The sequence below is a fragment of the Oncorhynchus kisutch genome, unplaced genomic scaffold (genome assembly GCF_002021735.2).
Source record: "Oncorhynchus kisutch isolate 150728-3 unplaced genomic scaffold, Okis_V2 Okis02a-Okis13b_hom, whole genome shotgun sequence".
Lineage (NCBI taxonomy): Eukaryota > Metazoa > Chordata > Actinopteri > Salmoniformes > Salmonidae > Oncorhynchus > Oncorhynchus kisutch.
The window spans coordinates 10,909,219-10,918,922 of record NW_022261979.1 but is presented as its reverse complement, the minus strand read 5'-3'; the positions used below and the strand labels follow the sequence as shown (position 1 = coordinate 10,918,922).

At 41.5% G+C, this 9,704-nt stretch overlaps 1 pseudogene; it reads left to right on the top strand.

The window, feature by feature from the left end:
• The first annotated feature begins 234 nt into the window (after positions 1-234).
• Positions 235-6,079, top strand: LOC109887923 (tetraspanin-8 pseudogene; annotated as a pseudogene).
• Positions 6,080-9,704: the final 3,625 nt, after the last annotated feature.

The window sequence follows — 9,704 nt, the reverse complement described above, 5'->3', positions numbered from 1 at the left end:
AGCCTCAAGCAGAGCTCACTGCTCAGGCTTTGTTGAAGTAGTCTAGCAGAGGGCTGAACCAGCGGCAGTTTTTAGATAATGGTTTTTTTAAAGTAGAAAACGGTTGGTTTCTGGAATGAGGAGTCACTAGCCACACCTACAGCTTCGGGTTGTTATTTTTTTAATATTTTTTTTTTTACATAGGTGACAGATCTGGTACACTCACTCTCACACACTGTACATCTTCAAGTTGCTCTGTCACGTCACGTCTTGCCTGGCTGTTGGAAGCTTAGAAGATGGCTGTGAACAAGTGTATCAAGTACTGCCTCTTTGTTTTCAACCTGCTGTTCTGGATCAGTGGATGCATCATCCTCGGAGTCTCCATCTACCTCAAAGTGAACCCTGTGTATAGGGGGTTGTTACCGGGGCTGAACCTGCTGATAGCCGTCGGTACCATCATCACGGTGCTCGGCTTCCTGGGCTGCTTTGGTGCCATCAGGGAAAGCCGCGTCATGCTCATGCTGTTCTTCGTCGGGCTGCTCCTCATCTTCATCCTCCTGGTGATCGCTGGAATCCTGGGAGCTGTCGGAGTGAATAAGATTGAGGAATGGTTGACGGGGAAGCTGCTACCGCTGAGGAACCAGTCGTCTTTGTTCCAGACGTTCATGCAGAAACTGGAAGAGCAGGCAAAGTGTTGTGGACTGATCCATGGACCTTCAGACTGGGGCTCAACAGCCCCCGCCTCTTGTGACTGCCGTGACACCACTCAGGAGTGTAAACTCGCAGACGGACGACGCAAAGTGTACTTGAGACCTTGTACCAAGTTGGTGATGTCAGTCATCGCGAAGGGTACAGTCATCGCCCTGGGGATTGCATTTGGCATCGCAGTCTTGATGATCTTTGGAATGGCCTTCGCCATGACCCTGTATTGCCAGATTGGGGAGACATATGCCACGTTAAGCTAGGTACAGCTGCACTATACTATACCACCTTAACCTAGGTACATCTATACTATACCACCTTAACCTAGGTACATCTATACTATACCACCTTAACCTAGGTACATCTACACTATACTATACCACCTTAACCTAGGTACATCTGCACCATACCACCTTAACCTAGGTACATCTACACTATACCACCTTAACCTAGGTACATCTATACTATACCACCTTAACCTAGGTAGATCTACACTACACCACCTTAACCTAGGTACATCTACACTATACTATACCACCTTAACCTAGGTAGATCTATACTATACTATACCACCTTAACCTAGGTACATCTATACTATACCACCTTAACCTAGGTACATCTACACCATACCACCTTAACCTAGGTACATCTACACTATACCACCTTAACCTAGGTACATCTACACTATACCACCTTAACCTAGGTACATCTACACTATACCACCTTAACCTAGGTACATCTACACTATACTATACCACCTTAACCTAGGTACATCTACACTATACCACCTTAACCTAGGTACATCTACACTATACTATACCACCTTAACCTAGGTACATCTACACTATACCACCTTAACCTAGGTACATCTACACCATACCACCTTAACCTAGGTACATCTACACCATACCACCTTAACCTAGGTACATCTACACTATACCACCTTAACCTAGGTACATCTACACTATACTACCTTAACCTAGGTACATCTACACTATACCACCTTAACCTAGGTACATCTACACTATACCAAATCACATTAACCTAGGTAGATCTACACTATACCAAATCACCTTAACCTAGGTTCATCTACACTTTACCAAATCACCTTAACCTAGGTACATCTACACTATACTATACCACCTTAACCTAGGTAGATCTACACTATACTATACCACCTTAACCTAGGTACATCTACACTATACCATATCACCTTAACCTAGGTACATCTACACTATACTATACCACCTTAACCTAGGTACATCTACACTATACCACCTTAACCTAGGTACATCTACACTATACTATACCACCTTAACCTAGGTACATCTACACTATACTATACAACCTTAACCTAGGTAGATCTACAATATACTATACCACCTTAACCTAGGTACATCTACACTATACCACCTTAACCTAGGTAGATCTACACTATACTATACCACCTTAACCTAGGTAGATCTACACTATACCACCTTAACCTAGGTACATCTACACTACACCATACCACCTTAACCTAGGTACATCTACACTATACTATACCACCTTAACCTAGGTAGTTCTACACTATACTATACCACCTTAACCTAGGTACATCTACACTACACCATACCACCTTAACCTAGGTACATCTACACTATACCACCTTAACCTAGGTACATCTACACTATACTATATCACCTTAACCTAGGTACATCTACACTATACCACCTTAACCTAGGTACATCTACACTATACCATATCACCTTAACCTAGGTACATCTACACTATATCACCTTAACCTAGGTACATCTACACCATACCACCTTAACCAAGGTACATCTACACTATACCACCTTAACCTAGGTACATCTACACTATACCACCTTAACCTAGGTACATCTACACTATACCACCTTAACCTAGGTACATCTACACTATACTATACCACCTTAACCTAGGTAGATCTACACTATACCAAATCACCTTAACCTAGGTGCATCTACACTATACTATACCACCTTAACCTAGGTACATCTACACTATATCACCTTAACCTAGGTACATCTACACTATACCACCTTAACCTAGGTACATCTACACTATACTATACCACCTTAACCTAGGTACATCTACACTATACCAAATCACCTTAACCTAGGTGCATCTACACTATACTATACCACCTTAACCTAGGTACATCTACACTATATCACCTTAACCTAGGTACATCTACACTATACCACCTTAACCTAGGTACATCTACACTATACCATACCACCTTAACCTAGCTACATCTACACTATACTATACCACCTTAACCTAGGTACATATATACTATACCACCTTAACCTAGGTACATCTACACTATACTATACTACCTTAACCTAGGTGCACCTACACTATACAACCTTAACCTAGGTACATCTACACTATACTATACCACCTTAACCTAGGTACATCTATACTATACCACCTTAACCTAGGTACATCTATACTATACTATACCACCTTAACCTAGGTACATCTACACTATACCACCTTAAACTAGGTACATCTACACTATACTATACCACCTTAACCTAGGTACATCTACACTATACCACCTTAACATAGGTACATCTACACTATACCACCTTAACCTAGGTAGATCTACACTATACCACCTTAACCTAGGTAGATCTACACTATACTATACCACCTTAACCTAGGTACATCTACACTATACAACCTTAACCTAGGTACATCTACACTATACTATACCACCTTAACCTAGGTACATCTACACTATACCACCTTAACCTAGGTACATCTATACTATACTATACTATACTATACTATACTATACTATACTATACTATACTATACTATACTATACTATACTATACTATACCACCTTAACCTAGGTAGATCTACACTATACTATACCACCTTAACCTAGGTACATCTACACTATACCACCTTAACCTAGGTACATCTACTCTATACTATACCACCTTAACCTAGGTACATCTACACTATACCACCTTAACATAGGTACATCTACACTATACCACCTTAACCTAGGTAGATCTACACTATACCACCTTAACCTAGGTAGATCTACACTATACTATACCACCTTAACCTAGGTACATCTACACCATACCACCTTAACCTAGGTACATCTACACTATACCACCTTAACCTAGGTACATCTACACTATACCACCTTAACCTAGGTAGATCTACACTATACCACCTTAACCTAGGTAGATCTACACTATACTATACCACCTTAACCTAGGTACATCTACACCATACCACCTTAACCTAGGTAGATCTACACTATACCACCTTAACCTAGGTACATCTACACTATACCACCTTAACCTAGGTACATCTACACTATACTATACCACCTTAACCTAGGTACATCTACACCATACCACCTTAACCTAGGTAGATCTACACTATACCACCTTAACCTAGGTACATCTACACCATACCACCTTAACCTAGGTAGATCTACACTATACCACCTTAACCTAGGTACATCTACACTATACCACCTTAACCTATGTACATCTACACTATACCACCTTAACCTAGGTACATCTACACTATACCACCTTAACCTAGGTACATCTACACCATACCACCTTAACCTAGGTACATCTACACTATACTATATCACCTTAACCTAGGTACATATTCACTATACCATATCACCTTAACCTAGGTACATCTACACTATACTATACCACCTTAACCTAGGTACATCTACACTATACCATATCACCTTAACCTAGGTAGATCTACACTATACCATACCACCTTAACCTAGGTACATCTACACTATACCATACCACCTTAACCTAGGTACATCTACACTATACCATACCACCTTAACCTAGGTACATCTACACTATACTATACCACCTTTTTATTTATTTATTTATTTATTTTACCTTTATTTAACCAGGTAGGCAAGTTGAGAACAAGTTCTCATTTACAATTGCGACCTGGCCAAGATAAAGCAAAGCAGTTCGACAGATAAAACGACACAGAGTTACACATGGAGTAAAAACAAACATGCAGTCAATAATGCAGTATAAACAAGTCTATATACAATGTGAGCAAATGAGGTGAGAAGGGAGGTAAAGGCAAAAAAGGCCATGATGGCAAAGTAAATACAATATAGCAAGTAAAATACTGGAATGGTAGTTTAGCAATGGAAGAATGAGCAAAGTAGAAATAAAAAATAATGGGGTGCAAAGGAGCAAAATAAATAAATAAATTAAAATTAAATACAGTTGGGAAAGAGGTAGTTGTTTGGGCTAAATTATAGGTGGGCTATGTACAGGTGCAGTAATCTGTGAGCTGCTCTTTAACCTAGGTCCTTAACCTAGGTACATCTACACTATACTATACCACCTTAACCTAGGTACATCTACACTATACTATACCACCTTAACCTAGGTACATCTACACTATACTATACCACCTTAACCTAGGTACATCTACACTATACCACCTTAACCTAGGTACATCTACACTATACCACCTTAACCTAGGTACATCTACACCATATCACCTTAACCTAGGTACATCTACACTATACTAAACCACCTTAACCTAGGTACATCTACACTATACTATACCACCTTAACCTAGGTACATCTATACTATACCACCTTAACCTAGGTACATCTACACTATATCACCTTAACCTAGGTACATCTACACTATATCACCTTAACCTAGGTACATCTACACTATACCACCTTAACCTAGGTGCATCTGCACTATACTAAACTGAATTGAGGTGGAATTGACTCCAACCCTGCTGAACGTTGCTCTGTATTGTAAAGCATCCCATTAGGTTTTTCTATATCATATACCTTCGCCAAACGACAATCTGATTTGTTTTTCTATATCATATACCTGCGCCAAACGACAATCTGATTTGTTTTTCTGATTTATGATAAATGGTGGCAGTTTCTTGACCTGAAGTTGATTCATCCACATCTCGTTGAAGATGCGTGTAGGTTTATTTTTAAAGTGAATTAGTCTTCTACTGCTCAAGACTTGTCTCTGAAGTAGGTGCCTGTGGTGGTCATACACTCAGTGGTGTAAAGTACTGAAGTAAAATACATAAAAGTACTACTTAAGTAGTTTTTTTAGGGGGGGGGGTATCTGTACTTTACTATTTCTATTTTCTGACTACTTTACTTTTACTTCACTACATTCCTAAAGAAAATAATGTTATTTTGACTCCATACATTTTCTCTGACACCCAAAATCACTGGTTACATTTTGACAGGGATATGGTCCAATTGATGTGCTTATCAAGAGAACATCCCTGGTCCATCCCTACTGCCTCTGATCTGGAGGACTCACTAAACAGAGAACATCCCTGGTCCATCCCTACTGCCTCTGATCTGGAGGACTCACCAAACAGAGAACATCCCTGGTCCATCCCTACTGCCTCTGATCTGGAGGACTCACTAAACAGAGAACATCCCTGGTCATCCCTACTGCCTCTGATCTGGAGGACTCACTAAACAGAGAACATCCCTGGTCATCCCTACTGCCTCTGATCTGGAACACTCACCAAACAGAGAACATCCCTGGTCATCCCCACTGCCTCTGATCCGGAACACTCACTAAACAGAGAACATCCCTGGTCACCCCCACTGCCTCTGATCTGGAACACTCACTAAACAGAGAACATCCCTGGTCCATCTCTACTGCCTCTGATCTGGAACACTCACTAAACAGAGAACATCCCTGGTCCATCCCTACTGCCTCTGATCTGGAACACTCACTAAACAGAGAACATCCCTGGTCCATCTCTACTGCCTCTGATCTGGAACACTCACTAAACAGAGAACATCCCTGGTCCATCCCCACTGCCTCTGATCTGGAACACTCACTAAACAGAGAACATCCCTGGTCATCCCCACTGCCTCTGATCTGGAACACTCACTAAACAGAGAACATCCCTGGTCATCCCCACTGCCTCTGATCTGGAACACTCACTAAACACAAACGCTTCATTTGTAAATGATGGAGTGATGCAATATGTCCCTGGCTTTATGTAAACAAAGTGCAAAACATGAAAATGGCCCCATCTGGTTGTCTTAATATAAAGAATTAGAAATGATTTGTACTTTTACTTATTATCAATGGTGACCTGTCATTTGGGTGTTTGAGCCCCACATTGTTTATTTTGGGGGGGGGGGGGTTGGGACTTGCCTGTTTTGCATGTGATTTTGACATTAATACGTGTCACATATCAGTTTGCAAACGATGTACAAAAAAATATATATATCATCATTGAGTTAATGAAGCCGCACACAAACATGGTCTCTTTCTTTTGTTGTTGTTGAGTACAGCATTTCCACAAGGCAGGTGTTTCAGCCTAGCTCAGTGATTGGCTCAGTGCTCTCTGTGGGGGTGGGACAAACCAGCAGATAATACTGAGTGCTGCGCCGTGATTGGTTCAGTGCTCTCTGTGGGGGTGGGGCGAGCTAGCAGATAATACGGAGTGCTGCGCCGTGATTGGCTCAGTGCTCTCTGTGGGGGTGGGACGAGCCAGCAGATAATACGGAGCGCTGCGCCGTGATTGGCTCAGTGCTCTCTGTGGTGGTGGGGCGAACCAGCAGATAATACGGAGTGCTGCGCCGTGAGGGCGGCAGGGTAGCCTAGTGGTTAGAGCGTTGGACTAGTAACCGGAAGGTTGCAAGTTCAAACCCCCGAGCTGACAAGGTACAAATCTGTCGTTCTGCCCCTGAACAGGCAGTTAACCCACTGTTCCTAGGCCGTCATTGAAAATAAGAATTTGTTCTTAACTGACTTGCCTGGTTAAATAAAGGTAAAATAAAAAAATAAAATTGGCTCAGTGTTCTGTCACTCATGGAGATTTTTACATCACTGCCAAGTGTTAAGAGGAGACATCAAACATTCTAGGCCTTCGGCTGCTGCCATAGAGAGGTGCCCATCCAAGAAGGCTCAAGGTCATTGGCCGCTAGCAAGTCGACAATTTACTGGCAAATCCTTTTTAATCCTTGTGTCACAGAGCATGATCTAACTGGGGATAGTGTAGAGAAATGCTATTTCTTATGTAGGTGACCAAACTATTGTTAAGGGGGGGCTACCACTCAGAGTTGAGCCTGTGGGGTCCCCTACAGGATAGCTCCCGCATTACACTAATGGCCAAAACCAGCGCACACACACATGATCTCCTTTGTCTCTTAACATTGTGTGCCCGAAGAGGATTCTACGATGACGGACAGACTACTGAGCCAATGGCGGAAGACTACAGACTACACCCCAGCTGAACCAATCCAAAGATCCGATCTTCCAGAATCAACCTACTTTCTTTTCTATATATTAGTGGTGTACTGATTGTAACGGCCTCTTCTTCGTCTGCGCTTCCGTACGAACCAGCGGGAGAGCCGTAATTACGCTGTTCTAGATATCTTCACTCTGAATAAACTGTAGCTTGTCATACAATTTACCACCTTGTCTGAATCGATCCTTGACCGACTCGTCCGTCTACATATCTAATTGCTAACAATAGCTAGCTAACATAATGTCACAGAGCATGATCTAACTGGGGATAGCTAGCTAACATAATGTCACAGAGCATGATCTAACTGGGGATAGCTAGCTAACATAATGTCACAGAGCATGATCTAACTGGGGATAGCTAGCTAACATAATGTCACAGAGCATGATCTAACTGGGGATAGCTAGCTAACATAATGTCACAGAGCATGATCTAACTGGGGATAGCTAGCTAACATAATGTCACAGAGCATTATCTAACTGGGGATAGCTAGCTAACATAATGTCACAGAGCAACATGTTCTAGCCAGGTAACTTTCATTCTGAAATAACTTCATATTTCTTAGTTAGTCAGTCGTTAGGTTAAAACGACTTGAAATTGGCATGGGAGCTAACTAGCTAGCAAGCTTAGATTACTGGTTAATTTAACAAAAATAACCTAACTATTTCTCGATGTTTCTCAAAATTACTGTAGGCGGCTAATTCTTTTGATCATGCTTTGTGATACACCCGGTTTTATGCTGTTTTAGTCAGGGGTGAAAGTTGATTTAATTTATTTCCCGTTACGGGACTTCCTATGTGTGCGCTAATCATAGAAATACACATAGAACCGTTATTCGTTCAATAGGATCTCTGTGGGCCTAATCATAGAAATACACATAGAACCGTTATTAGTTCAATAGGATCTATGTGGGCCTAATCATAGAATTACACATAGAACCGTTATTAGTTCAAAAGGATCTCTGTGGGCCTAATCATAGAAATACACATAGAACCGTTATTAGTTCAATAGGATCTCTGTGGGCCGAATCATAGAATTACACATAGAACCGTTATTAGTTCAAAAGGATCTCTGTGGGCCTAATCATAGAAATACATATAGAACCGTTATTAGTTCAAAAGGATCTCTGTGGGCCTAATTATAGAATTGCATATAGAACCTATATTAATACATTAGGATCATTAGGATGTCACCCTGTTACCTGGTATTAGTCCCCACAACATGTCACCCCTGGTTTTAGTCCCCACAACATGTCACCCTGTCACCTTGTCACCCCTGGTTTTAGTCCCCATAGTCTATCTCTCTATCCCTACTAGCTAGTCTATCTCTCTATCCCTCCTAGCTAGTCTATCCCTCTATCCCTTCTAGCTAGTCTATCCCTCTATCCCTTCTAGCTAGTCTATCCCTTCTAGCTAGTCTATCCCTCTATCCCTTCTAGCTAGTCTATCCCTTCTAGCTAGACTATCCCTCTATCCCTTCTAGCTAGTCTATCCCTTCTATCCCTTCTAGCTAGTCTATCCCTCTATCCCTTCTAGCTAGTCTGTCCCTCTATCCCTTCTAGCTAGTCTGTCCCTCTATCCCTTCTAGCTAGTCTGTCCCTCTATCCCTTCTAGCTAGTCTGTCCCTCTATCCCTTCTAGCTAGTCTATTAATGGAATCTACAGCTGCATGGTGTGTGGTGGTCATGGGTAATATATTAATGGAAT